The sequence below is a fragment of the Podarcis bocagei genome, assembly GCF_964188305.1.
Source record: "Podarcis bocagei genome assembly, chromosome: 7".
NCBI classification, from domain to species: domain Eukaryota; kingdom Metazoa; phylum Chordata; class Lepidosauria; order Squamata; family Lacertidae; genus Podarcis; species Podarcis bocagei.
The window spans coordinates 90,149,277-90,162,287 of record NC_138132.1 but is presented as its reverse complement, the minus strand read 5'-3'; the positions used below and the strand labels follow the sequence as shown (position 1 = coordinate 90,162,287).

The window sequence follows — 13,011 nt, the reverse complement described above, 5'->3', positions numbered from 1 at the left end:
GAACAAATTAAGTTCACAACCAGAGGTACCACTGTATGTTTGGGTTGGGTCTGCAGCGTGCAGGGAGAGGCAGTAAACACTTTCCTCTGATCCCACACCCGCAATGAGCACTTCCTCCTGAATGCTGCTCTTAGTCGAGGGAGAGTGAGCCCATTGACAGCAGCAGAGGCTTCCCTCCTGCCGCAGAGTTGGAGAAGGGGGATGGTAGTAGGCAGGAAAAGGGTTAACTCCCTTCATCCTGTGAAGGAAATCAGGCCCACCCACAGTAATTTAGCCTGATAAAACATTGACATGCTTGAAGAGGTATTTAGCAGACTTTGGTCAAAGCCACAGCCTAGATTTAAAGCATACCCAACATAGATTTAATGCACATGACTTCCCCAAATAACACTGGGAACTGTAGTTCCCCCTCATAAACATACAATTCCCAGCATTCTTAACAAACTGCAGTTCCCAGGATACTTTGTGGGAAGTCATATCTGGTTTTCAGTGATGTCTGAAATAAGGATGGAGCTATGCAGAGGCACTGGTGGCTTCACGGTTTTCCCTGCATCGTTATATTTGCATAGCATAAACCAGGGGTTGGTAACCTAAGGCGCATGGGCCACAAGCGGCCCATGGGGGTCGTTTAACTGGCCCTCGAGCCGCCCTCAAACTGAGTCGCTCGCTTGGCGAGTCCCCGAATGCTGCACTAAACCGGCACAGCGCAGTGCGCGGACTCGTTTCTGCGGCACCGGAAATTGCGTCTGCACAGACACAGACACCGAAAATCGGATGATATAGAGACATATCACCCAGTCCTAGAAGTCCTGTGCTATAAATGCATGTTGTGAATCTGCCCTAAGAGAAATGGCTTCCCCCATAATGTAACCTGGGAAGCATAGTTTGCTAAGTGTCGCCTAACCACTCTTAGCTCCCAGGATTCTTTGGGCAGGAAGCCAGGATGAGTGCTTTACATTATTGATGTCTCATCATGCCCACCAGGTGTTTTTGACTGCGACTCCCATTAGCCCCAGTACTTAGCTTGTAAGCTCTTTGGGGCAGAGGCCTCCCCTTTCCTACCATTTTGCTTCTGTTACTCTGTGAAATACCAAGAGAAGGTTCAATGCTCAAATTACAGGGAAGATGCCAAAGAATAGGGTATCGTTCTTGCAATCCGTGGGCCCCAATCTGTGACTCATTCCTACTGGAGTGAAACCATGCTGCTCCCACAACCTTCTGGAAACCGTGGCTAAGGAGGACAGCCGGACCCCGCTCTGCTCCCCTGTAATTCAAACATGGCCCACCAGCAGATCATCGCCTGAGGCAACAAATCAGTCACTCCTCCTCATCCAGGCCCAAAGCCACAGAGGTTGAAAGAGGTTGGAAAGATTCTCGTGAAAACAGGGAGGGGGTGAAAGGATGCCCCCACCTCAAAGCATTCTGAAAGAGGAACTTCGGGGTCTCATCACAGAATTCCGTAGTTTGAGCACTGACAAGAGCCAGTGAAGAATGGTGGTTTGAGTATCAGACTAAGACTTGGGAAGCCAGGGTTCGAATCCCTACTCACCAGGTGACCTTGGGGGCCAGTCACTGCCTCACAGGGTTGTTGTGAGGATTAAATGAGGAGGGGCAGAACGACATATGCCACCTTGAGCACTTTGGATGAAAAAGTTGGGATATAAATGCAATAAATGCATAAATAAATAAAAATACAGATGACCCTGGTTGATAGACAGCAGCACCTAGAGCAACCACAGACCTGGTAGTTGGAAAGGGAAGTAGGATTGTTTTCAAAGTGAAGCTCAGGGCTGCAACACACTCTCTCCTCCTTAGACCTACTGAGCATGTTCCGATTATTTCGCAGGGGCTGTGACTCATGAGACCTCCTGGAAGAGGAGACTGGGTGAGCCATGGCTGCAGCAGCCCTCACGATGAGGAGCTTGCTTTGACAGTGAGAAAACAAAAGAGATGAATATTCAGCAGGGATGAGGCCAAGCCCAGGTTAAGTGTGGCTCAGGAGTCCTCCCGTCCTCCTTCCTAACCGCACACAAGGTGGAGGAAGAGAACCTCACAGACACAAAGAGAACCCTGGATCCGGCCCAGAGAATCAACCGCCACAGGGACACATCCCAGCATTTTCCAGTCACTTCAAAGTGCAGAGCTAAGACCCACCTCTGTTGCCAAGTATCTATGTGTGAATCCGCTGCCTAGGAAACCAGAGGAATCCCCAGAGATCAAACACCAGAGAATCTCCATGGCATGAAAAGCCAGCCCATTGGGGTTTTCATTTTTAGGGATCAATGTATCCAGAATACACTTGTGTACACACACACACGCACTTTAAGATGACCAGCAGCCAATTCTGTCCAATGGGCTGCTGCTGCGTTGTAGCATACAGTACAGGGCTTTTGGCCACGGTCGGTTTAAAATTGTTGCAAAAACAGGCCAATCTGGTTTATGCAAACCGTGCAAGAGAGTAACCTCCACCCCCATCCCCACCTATATTCCGCTTCCAGCTCAAGAAACACCGCCTGGGCTCTTCGGAATTCACTCGCGTGCTGGCGAAGGGAGCAAGCAGCCCACGAAAAACAGCAGCAGCAGCAACCCCAGCCCATTGGGGTTTTCCTTTTTGCTGCAAGATGGGGTGGGGGGCACCTTTCGACCCACAGATTCACCAGTGCAAAACATTCATACCAAATTGGTTTTACCTATATCTTTAAAAAAACAACAACAACAGAAGCAGAGACAATAAAGTGGAAAGCCGACTTGTCGAAGGTGCGGATGAAATCCGAAAGGTTTGCCTCCTCCTTACCCGTTTAGCGCATCTTCCTTGCAGGGGCGGTTATTCGCTTTCCTCCCCGGCAGTGCGGTCCCTTCTCCTCCTCCTCCCAGTCAAAGGAGCCCACCGGAGGAGCCCATCCTGCGATCTCCGGATCTGTCCCTCGCGCCTCCTCCTCCTGGTCTCCTTGGGCGCCTTCGCTGCTCTGCGCGCCGCGGAGAAAGAGATCCGCTCAGGGAGGTGGGGAAGATGCCGGGCAGGGGGAGGGGGAGGCGGCGGCAGCAGCAGCATCCAAAAGGGACCCGAGACCCAGGAACCGGGCGGCGGAGGCAACCTGCCCGCCTCGCCCCGTCCGCTTCGGTTGATGACAAAAGGGCGGCTCCCCTCCGCGCCCCGAGCGCCCCCCTCCGGACGGCTGCGCGCACAGCCAGAGGCGCCGCGTCCCTCGGCCCCCGAGCCGCCGCGCTGCCTCGTCTTCTGCTGCAGGGAGGAGCGGTGACGCAATGGGCCGCTGGCACCAGGAGGCCCCCCAGCCGGGTGGGCCGGAAGGATGCGCCCCTCTCCTTTAAGAGGCTGGAAGGAGAAGAAGCAGCCGGCGATGGAGCTGGCCTCCCTTAGGAGGGGCTTTATATGGCTGCGCGGCGGTTGTTTTTAATGGCGTTACTTAGGAGTAGGAGTAGGCTGCTGCTCAGGAGTCGACAGGGGAAGGGCACCTGCTTGGCACCCCACATAGGACGGGGAGAGAAACGCCCGCCCAAGATCCCGGAGAGCCGCCGCTGCCAGTCTGTGTAGGCAGCACGGGGTCCAGGGACCCAAGGGTCTGAGTCGGTGCGCTGCGGCGGCGATCAACAGACCTCGTTGCGCATGTGGGAAGATGCTGCCTTTGAAATGTAGCGCGCATCTGGCGCTGGCGCGGGAGGAGCAGGGCGCCACTCCGTGGCCCGCGAGACGGGAGCCTCGGACGCGGGGCTGCGGGAGAGGGAAGAGGCAAGGACCACCTCTGCCGATCAGGGGTCACGTTTTTGTGAAACGATCTCGCCCAGCCCGATGAGATCCTTGATGGAAGTAAGTAACTGGATTGTACGCTTAGAGTTCGCGGGGAGGTTATACGACACTGACTATTGAGCATTCATTCGGGGTTTTTCTGCTGTGGGGATGGATGCCGCTTTTCCACAATGAGCTGCGCCCAGAGCGGCTTACAGCAAACATGCAAAACATCACAATGCAGAGCACTAGAAATGCAAATAAACAAAATGCAGAGCAAGTCAGTGATTTCAGAAATCACAAAAATCAACAATTTGGCAATCACGGAATAAATTCAACGTTACAAACACACCCACAAAACCCCCAAATCACCCAGGCTTAAGTACATAACCACAGAGCAAAACAAGAGTTAACCAACGATGAAGTTTCTGGTCTTGCCGCTCTCCAAGGAGCCTGGCTTAAATGCGGTTCAGCTGGCTCCCATATCCTTTCTCCAGAGGAGGCTGACACAGCAGCAAAAGGCAAATGTCGGAGAAGGCAATGATGGTGAGTCTCTTCTCCAGCCTCCTAGAAGTACCAACTGCCGGTTATTGCACTTACTGGACAGGTAATATGCAGAAAGGCGTTTCTCCCATCGCTTTTGACCTGTAAACGGCTTTGGGGCAGGGGGAAGAAGCAGGAAAAAATGGCAAAAAAACTCTGCGCTAATTGGGCAACCTGAATTTGCTGGTATGTGATGGAATCCCACATGCAAATTGTGACAGTCTGTTGTCCCACTCTGTGTTGTGTTCCTTGTTGCTGTATGGGTTTGAGGCTGTGCACACTCCAGGGGGCTAATGCACAACTGTGTCACATAGTTCTGATTTCTCTGCTTCTGAGGACTTTCCATTGAAATCCGCCTTGATGTTCCCACACTAGTGTGTGGCGCTTGATGGGATGCCTTCATGCTATGTGTTGTTGTCTGTCCCCCCCCCGCCCCCACCCTCAGTTAGTACTTCTTTGCCCTCTGGAAGTTACAGGAACTAGACGTCCATTATGGACAGGTATGCAAGGATTAGTTTACCTGTGCATGCACACCTGGTTTTTTCCCCTTTCTCATAAATGGTTTTGTTCACAGAGTATTTCAATAACAAACTTTTACCAAAGCCAAAACTACACGCATGTTTCATGGTAGGGAAAACAGACAATTTTAAAATTCATTTTTTAAATCATGTTTTTCAATTTACTGATATTGCACAGAGCAGCATTTAAAATGATGTTCATATGACGCACCAGCCCTGCCAAGTTCAGAACCAACAGCTCACCCTAGAGAGCCTTCTCCAGGGCAAAGAATGACCGGACAGGGCAAGGCAGGGGAGTCTCTGATCTCCAGACCTTTCCCCCTGCCCCCCAACACAGAAAGCCACAGTGTGGCCCAGAGAATAACAAACAGTACTTTTTTATTTTATTTTTAAAGGTCAAATTTATTAGGAGATTAAGAGATGTATTATACATGGACTATAAATACAGCACAGCTGACTTTATTCACAGTCAGACGCAGAGAAAGCCAATGTCAACCTATTTTGTGGACACCCTTGTTATTTTGTTCCAAGAAAAGTTTGCACCAAAAGACTTGGATTTAGGTTTTGGAATCCTCTGCTCTTGAACATCATAGCTCCAGCCATTCCCCCCCCCCCAGCAAAGGCTATAGCAGCTTCTTTCGTAAAAAGGTCATCAACACATTGGACAGAGGATCCGCGGAAGATGCCCAGCCCATCAGTGGGTTTTCCCAGCACTCCCTTGTGCCAAATTCTATCTTCCTTTTTTTGTATTGTTAACATCAGCTTGCATGGCATCACGGGCTGGAACAAAAATGTGAACTTTTCTGGTTATGATATGCTCCTCTGGTATACCTGTTGAAATATACTCAGAGTCGCAAAGTGATTTCATGCTCTTTATTCAGCTCATAGTGGTGAGGAGGAATGAATGAATGTCCCCTCAAAGTATCTGCTTTATATACATTATTTACACAATGGGCTGCACATGATTGGCTAATTCCGGAATTCTACCGTAAGCCAATCAGGTTGTGGATTCACTTCTATCTGGAGCAGGATTGGGTGGTTCCTGCCAACCAATCATAGTGCTGCATTGTTCTAGGACCAATCAGACTGCTGCCTTTTGGATCCTATTGTTCTAGGACCAATAAGACTGCTGCAGTTTCGATCCTATTCAACTCAGTACATAACACCCCTCCCCTCTAAGTTCCAGTCCTGCCCGGGAGGTTGCATTCATAGTCCTCAAGGTACGCCGGCGGCCTACGTGTGCGTTGCGGCCTGTGGTGTTCCCTGGTCCGGGCTCCAGGTTCTGACTCGTGTTCCAAGGATGCTGGCTGTGATGGGGCTGTTTGGTCTGGCGCAACCGGCTCGCTCAGTCGTGGTTCTGGTTCCGGTGTCCTTTCGGCCTCATGGGTCCTCTCTGTATTTACTGATTCTGCCTCTCCTGCTGGCCCCTGCTGCTCTATGGGCCTCACTGCCCCACTGTTCCCTTGGGACTCCTCTGACCTGTCCTCCTCCTCCTGGTTTTCTCCCGGGAATCGTCGCCGTATCTGGTCGCAGTGGCGGCACCAGCATTGCCCCCCATCTGTTAGCACCTCGTACGACACGGGGCCAGTGACCCTGGTGACTGTGGCGGGTACCCATGCAGGGCCTGCCCCAAAATTCTTTGCGTACACTGGGTCCTGGGCCTCGAAGGTCCGGGGGTTCCTGCCTTCCCCCACCACTACCTCATCCTGAGCTCTATCGGGGTGAAGACGGTCCAATCTGATTGCAAGGCGCCGACCCATTAGTAGTTCAGCGGGGCTCCGGCCAGTCGTTGAGCTGGGGGTGCTGTGCTATGCTAGAAGGAATGTGGCAAGGTGGTACTCCCAGTCCCCTTGCGTCATGTGGCGAAGGGTGTCCTTGGTGGTCCGCACCATGCGTTCTGCTTGGCCATTGGTGGCAGGGTGGAATGGCGCCAAACGGATGTGGCGGATGGCGTTCTGCGCTGTGAAGGTTTGGAATTCTCCTGACGTAAATGCAGTCCCGTTGTCTGAGACAAGAGTGTCAGGGAGCCCGTGGGTTGCAAACAGCCTGCGTAGTACCCAGATGGCTGCGGACGTAGAAGTGGACGGTACCAGTGTGACTTCCAGCCATTTGGTGTAGGAGTCCACCACTATGAAGAATGTTTTCCCCTGAAAGGGGCCAGCGAAGTCCACATGCAGGCGTGACCATGGTGCTCGGGCGGACTCCCAGGACTGGACTGGGGCCCTTGGGGGATCTGGGCGGGATTCTTGGCAGGCCTGGCAGTGTTTGACCCAGGCCTCTATCTCTCCGTCGATCCCTGGCCACCACACATAACTCCTGGCAAGGGCCTTCATCTTACTACCCCTGGGTGTGTCTCGTGTAGGGCTGTGAGGACACTTTTGTGGAGGGGCTGGGGAACAATGACCCTGCTTCCCCATAACAGGCACCCCTTGTGGGCCGACAGTTCATGTTTGCGGGTTGTGTAGCCGGTAAATTCTGGCCCGGGGCTGCTGCTGGGCCATCCCCTCCACACCCAGTCCAGGACCCGGGAGATGACCCTATCTTTCTTGGAATGGTGTGCAACTTCTTGTACCTGAATGGGGCGGTCGGGAAGCAGCTCCAGGCTCATAACCTCTTGTGCAGGTGCTGGGTCAGGGCCTGTTTCCGGTAGTGGTAGCCTGCTGAGGGCGTCCGCATGGCCCATCACCTTCCCAGGTCGGTGAATCAGTGCATACTGGTAGCTGGCAAGGAAAATTGACCACCTGAGGACGCGAGGAGACAGCACTTGGGGGGTCTGCTTTTCGGGGGCAAACAAGCCAAGCAACGGCTTGTGGTCAGTCACCACGGTGAAGGGCCACCCGTACAAGAAATCATGGAATTTTTTTACTCCCTTCACGATTGCCAGACCCTCCTTGTTGATTTGCGAGTAGTTCCGCTCGGTTGCGTTGAGTGTCTGGGAAAAGTATGCCACCGGTACCTCTCTTCCATCCGGGAGTTGGTGTCCCAGGACAGCGCCGATGCCATAGGGTGAGGCGTTGCATGCTAGCACCACCGTCAGCCTCTCGTCGAAGTGTGCCAAGACAGAGTTTGAGACAAGCAAGTCCTTGACTGCCTGGAATGCGGCCTCCTGGCGCTGGCCCCACACCCAAGGGGCCTGCTTGTCCAGGAGTCTGTGTAGGGGCTCCGCTACCGCCGCCTTGTGGGGAAGGAAGGAATGGTAAAAGTTCAATAGTCCCAAGAAGGCCCGGAGTTCAGTCTTGCTCTTGGGTGCTGGGTAATCACAAATGGCCCGTACCTTGTCCCCAGTCGGGTGGACCCCTTCTGCGTCCACCATAAATCCCAGAAAGTCCACCTGAGGCACTCCTAGTAGACATTTTTCCCGCTTCACCTTGAGACCTGCCGTCTGGAAACGGTGCAGAACGGTGCGGAGGCGGTCCTCAAACTCCTCTGGTGTGGGCCCAGCAATCAACACATCATCAAAGAAGGGGGTGACGCCAGGAATCCCTTTAAGGAGTGAGTCCATTAGATTCTGGAATATGCCTGGTGCCACACTGACACCGAATTGCAGCTGCTTTACCCTGAACGCTCCTCTGTGCGTCACAATCGTCTGTGCCTCTGCTGTGGCCTCATCTACTGGCAGCTGTTGATATGCTTGGGCCAAGTCCAGCTTGCCAAAAATTTTCGACCCAGCCAGGGTGGCAAGGACATGGCTGACCACTGGCACTGGGTATGCATGGGCCGTGAGGGCCTTGTTTATGGTACATTTGTAGTCTGCGCAGATGCGGACCGAACCATTAGGCTTGACGGGTGTGACGATTGGGGTTTCCCAGGGGGCATTAGGCACCGGCTCCAGCACTCCTTGCTCCACGAGCCGGTCCAATTCCTCGTCTATACGGGGTTTCAGGGCGAACGGGACCCGGCGGGCCTTGAGCCTGACCGGTCGTACTGCGGGGTCAAGCTGTAGCGCAATGGGGGGGCCCGTATACTGTCCCAATTTCCCGTCGAAAACCCCTGGAAATTCCTTGCATATGGCATCCACGTCCACTTGTAAGCTAGTGTGGTTCACCCCGGTGACAGCTAGCCCCAGTGGTCCAAACCATGCCAATCCCAGTAAGCTAATGTAGGGGCCCTTGACCACAAGCAAGTCCAGTTGCCACGTCCGCCCTCGGTATTGCACCCTGAAGGTCCCCACCCCCATTGTGGGGACCTTACATTTCTGGAAGTCCCGGAGGGTGAATTGGGCCGGCCTGAGTTTGGGACCCCCAGTAGGACACAGTTTCTTTAAGGTCATTGCCGAGATTTTGGATAGAGTTGAACCCGTGTCAAGCTCCATGCGGCATGGGGCCCTCTCTATCTGTACCTCTATATAAATTTTCTCTACGTTGGGGTGGGGCAATTGGTATACCTGGAAGCCCATGAGCTCCGTCGAGTTGCCTTGGTGCGTTGGGCCCCGGGACCTGGGGCTCTTGGATTGGTCATCTGATGCCTGGCGTCGGGTGGGCCGAGCCCGACACACCCGGGCGATGTGTCCCGATTTTCTGCACTGCCTGCACTCTGCGTTGCGGAAACGGCAGGTCCTCCTCTCGTGACTTTCCCCGCAGCTTGCGCAGTTCCCTCCTTCTCGTCGAGGCAGGTGTGGTATGTGGGCTGCTTGAGTGCGCTGCTGTACTTGGTGCACCTCCTCCCTGTCAGATCCTGAGTCGTCAGTGAGGTCTTCGTGGTGGACCCTCGGTTGGGATGGCAGGCTCGGCCGTGCCTCTTGCGTCGACCTCTCGGCAGCTTCTGTTGCCAGGGCCTCCTCCAGAGCGACATGGAACGTTAGGTCCTTCTTAGCGTAGAGGCATCGTTGCAGCTTCTCATCCTTCAGGCCACCGACGAGGCGGTCACGAAGCATGTTCTCCAGCTCTGAGAAGTTGCAGAACCGGGCGGCTTGGCGGAGAGAGGTCACAAACCCAGTTATGGTTTCCCCAGGGGCTTGTCGCTTTGCGTAGAAGGCATTTCGACGAGCCACCACTGAGGGCTGCGGCGAAAAGTGCCCCTTTAGCTGTTCCATTATTGTTTTGTATGGAACAGTAGCGACGTCTTCAGGCGCAAGGAGAGCCCGGGCGATTTCAAACGTCTCCTCTCCGCAGACGCTGAAGAATATCGCCCTCTTCTTCTTTTTTTTAAATAAATGTTTATTAAATTTTCACAAATTATAAAACACACACAATACACATTACAAAACATTACAAACATAAACACACAAAACAAACATGTATAATTTCAAATCCTTTTTTTCCCCTTAAACCTTATTTCACCGACTTCCCCGTACCTCCCCTTTCTGCATCCCAATTCCCAAATTTGTTTCAGCAAATCCTCTCCCTTAATTTTATCTAATTTTTCCTTATTGTTTTCTTTTACTTAATCTTTTACAGCCATAATCCCCTATTTTTTATAACCACAACATTTTAGCACTCATTAATTTTACAATATTTCTTAAGATAAATTTTAAATTTCTTCCAATCTTCTTCCGCCGTCTCTTTCCCCTGGTCTCGGATTCTGCCAGTCATTTCAGCCAGTCCCATGTAGTCTATCACCTTCATCTGCCATTCTTCCAGAGTGGGTAGGTCTTGTGTCTTCCAATACTTTGCGATAAGTATTCTTGCTGCTGTTGTAGCATACATAAAAAATGTTCTATCTTTCTTTGACACCAATTGGCCGACAATGCCCAAGAGAAAGGCTTCTGGTTTCTTAGGGAAAGTACATTTAAGTACCTTTTTCATTTCATTATATATCATTTCCCAGAAGACCTTAATCTTTGGGCACGTCCACCAAAGATGAAAGAATGTACCCTCAGTTTCTTTACATTTCCAACACTTATTATCAGACAAATGGTAGATCTTTGCTAGCTTGACTGGGGTCATGTACCACCTATATATCATTTTCATTATATTCTCTCTTAAGGCATTACATGCCGTAAATTTTATCCCGGTGGTCCACAACTGTTCCCAGTCAGCAAACATAATGTTATGACCAATATCTTGTGCCCATTTTATCATAGCTGATTTCACTGTTTCATCTTGTGTATTCCATTTCAACAACAAGTTATACATTCTTGATTCTATGACAACCATATGTCAGGAGTGCTCTGATGGTGTTTCCTGCTTGGCAGGGGGTTGGACTCGATGGCCCTTGTGGTCTCTTCCAACTCTATGATTCTATTCTATGATTCTATGATTCTTGACAGATTCTTAGTATTGGGTTCTAGTAGTTCTGTTTCTAATTTTGATTTCTCCACCTGGAAGCCAATTTTCCCGTCCTGTTTGTAAACCTCCATTATTTGATAATAATGGAGCCAATCTCGTACTTTAACCTTCAATTTCTCATAACTCTGTAATTTCAGTTTATCTCCCTCTTGTTCCAAAATTTCCCAATATTTTGGCCATTTGGCCTCCATGTTGAGCTTTTTCACGGCTTTTGCCTCCATTGGCGACAGCCACCTTGGGGTTTTGTTTTCCAACAAATCTTTATATCTAATCCAAACATTATATAATGCTTTCCTGACAATATGATTTTTAAAAGCTTTATGAGCTTTCACCTTGTCATACCATATATATGCATGCCATCCGAAAATATTGTTAAAACCTTCCAAATCTAAAATGTCTGTATTCTCAAGAAGTAGCCAGTCTTTCATCCAGCAGAAGGCTGCTGATTCATAGTACAGTTTTAAGTCCGGCAGGGCAAATCCCCCTCTTTCCTTTGCATCAGTTAAAATCTTAAATTTAATTCTGGGTTTTTTGCCCTGCCAGACAAACTTCGAAATATCTTTCTGCCACCTCTTGAAACAATCCATCTTATCCACAATTTGCAATGTTTGAAATAAAAACAACCTTCTAGGCAAAACATTCATCTTGATAACAGCAATTCGCCCTCTTCTTGGCGTCTTCTTCGTCGGTGACCCCTTTGGCTTCTAGGAGGAAGGTGAAACGGGAGGCGTACGCTTCCCAGTCTCCGGATGCTGGGTTGAATGGCAAGAAGCTGCTGTTGGTTGCCATTCTGAGTTCCTTGTGTCCCGGAGCTGAAGCCTGGATACACGGTGCGAGGCAGCGGTGCGGCAGGTGGCGGTGCTGCGGTGCTGTGTGTGGTAGTCAGCTCAGCGGGATCCCACCTTCGTCGCCAGTGAAATATACTCAGAGTCGCAAAGTGATTTCATGCTCTTTATTCAGCTCATAGTGGTGAGGAGGAATGAATGAATGTCCCCTCAAAGTACAGTGGTGCCCCGCAAGACGAATGCCTCGCAAGACAGAAAACTCGCTAGACGAAAGAGTTTTCCGTTTTAGAGGTGCTTCGCAAAACGAATCTCCTATGGGCTTGCTTCGCAAGACGACAATGTCTTGCGAGTTCCTGCTGTTTTCCCCCCCCTTTCCCCCCTTTTTCTAAGCCGCTAAGCAGCTTATCAGCTGATCCGATCAGCAGATAAGCCGCTAAAAGCAGCTAAAAGCCGCTAATCCGCTAATCCTTCAATGGGCTTGCTTTGCAAGACGAATAAAACCGCTAGACGAAGAGAATCACAGAACGGATTCTTTTCGTCTTGCGAGGCACCACTGTATCTGCTTTATATACATTATTTACACAATGGGCTGCACATGATTGGCTAATTCCGGAATTCTACTGTAAACCAATCAGGTTGTGGATTCACTTCTATCTGGAGCATGATTGGATGGTTCCTGCCAACCAATCATAGTGCTGCATTGTTTTAGGACCAATCAGACTGCTGCATTCTGAATCCTATTGTTCTAGGACCAATCAGACTGCTGCCTTTTGGATCCTATTGTTCTAGGACCAATAAGACTGCTGCAGTTTGGATCCTATTCAACTCAGTACATAACACCTGTTAAAGGTGAAAAGTCAAATTTTTCATCGACTGTGATGAGTTGCGTGTCTTGAGCTTGGTCCTGTGCCAGCTGCCATGTGGAAGTGTTCAGTGACTGGGTCTGAAGCCGCTGGTGGAAGCAACGGCTGCTGCTTCTCTCCCTGCCCCATGCGCCAAGTGCCTCGGCAGCCGCTGACATTGAGAGCTCCTGCAGAAGCAGCACCGCTGCCATGTTGGTGCAAACAGCTGCTGCGGAGATGGGCATAAGCAGTACGTTTCACACACACTCATAAGGGGTTGGACGAATGGCCCTTTGGGTCTCTTCCAACTCTACAATTCCATGATTCTAAGCGTACGCAGCCCAGGGACAC

The 13,011-nt window shown here is 51.0% G+C and overlaps 1 protein-coding gene and 1 pseudogene across 3 annotated transcripts in view; both read right to left on the bottom strand.

The window, feature by feature from the left end:
* ADD2 (adducin 2) overlaps nt 1-3,128 on the bottom strand; it is a 78,937-nt gene extending 75,809 nt beyond the window's left edge. Inside the window, exon 1 of one of the 2 annotated variants that reach the window (XM_081200953.1) lies at nt 2,795-3,128. The gene's annotated coding sequence lies outside the window, so the exon portion shown is untranslated. The remainder of the gene's footprint in view (nt 1-2,794) is intronic. The other variant, XM_081200952.1, reaches the window with a different exon arrangement.
* A 2,078-nt stretch (nt 3,129-5,206) lies between these two features.
* On the bottom strand, nt 5,207-12,872 carry LOC308590792 (NADH dehydrogenase [ubiquinone] iron-sulfur protein 4, mitochondrial-like; annotated as a pseudogene). The gene is made up of 2 exons (XR_014013336.1): nt 12,659-12,872; nt 5,207-5,637 (listed from the first exon to the last, which is right to left on the bottom strand). The product of XR_014013336.1 is annotated as an NADH dehydrogenase [ubiquinone] iron-sulfur protein 4, mitochondrial-like (transcript).
* Between the last annotated feature and the right edge of the window lie 139 nt (nt 12,873-13,011).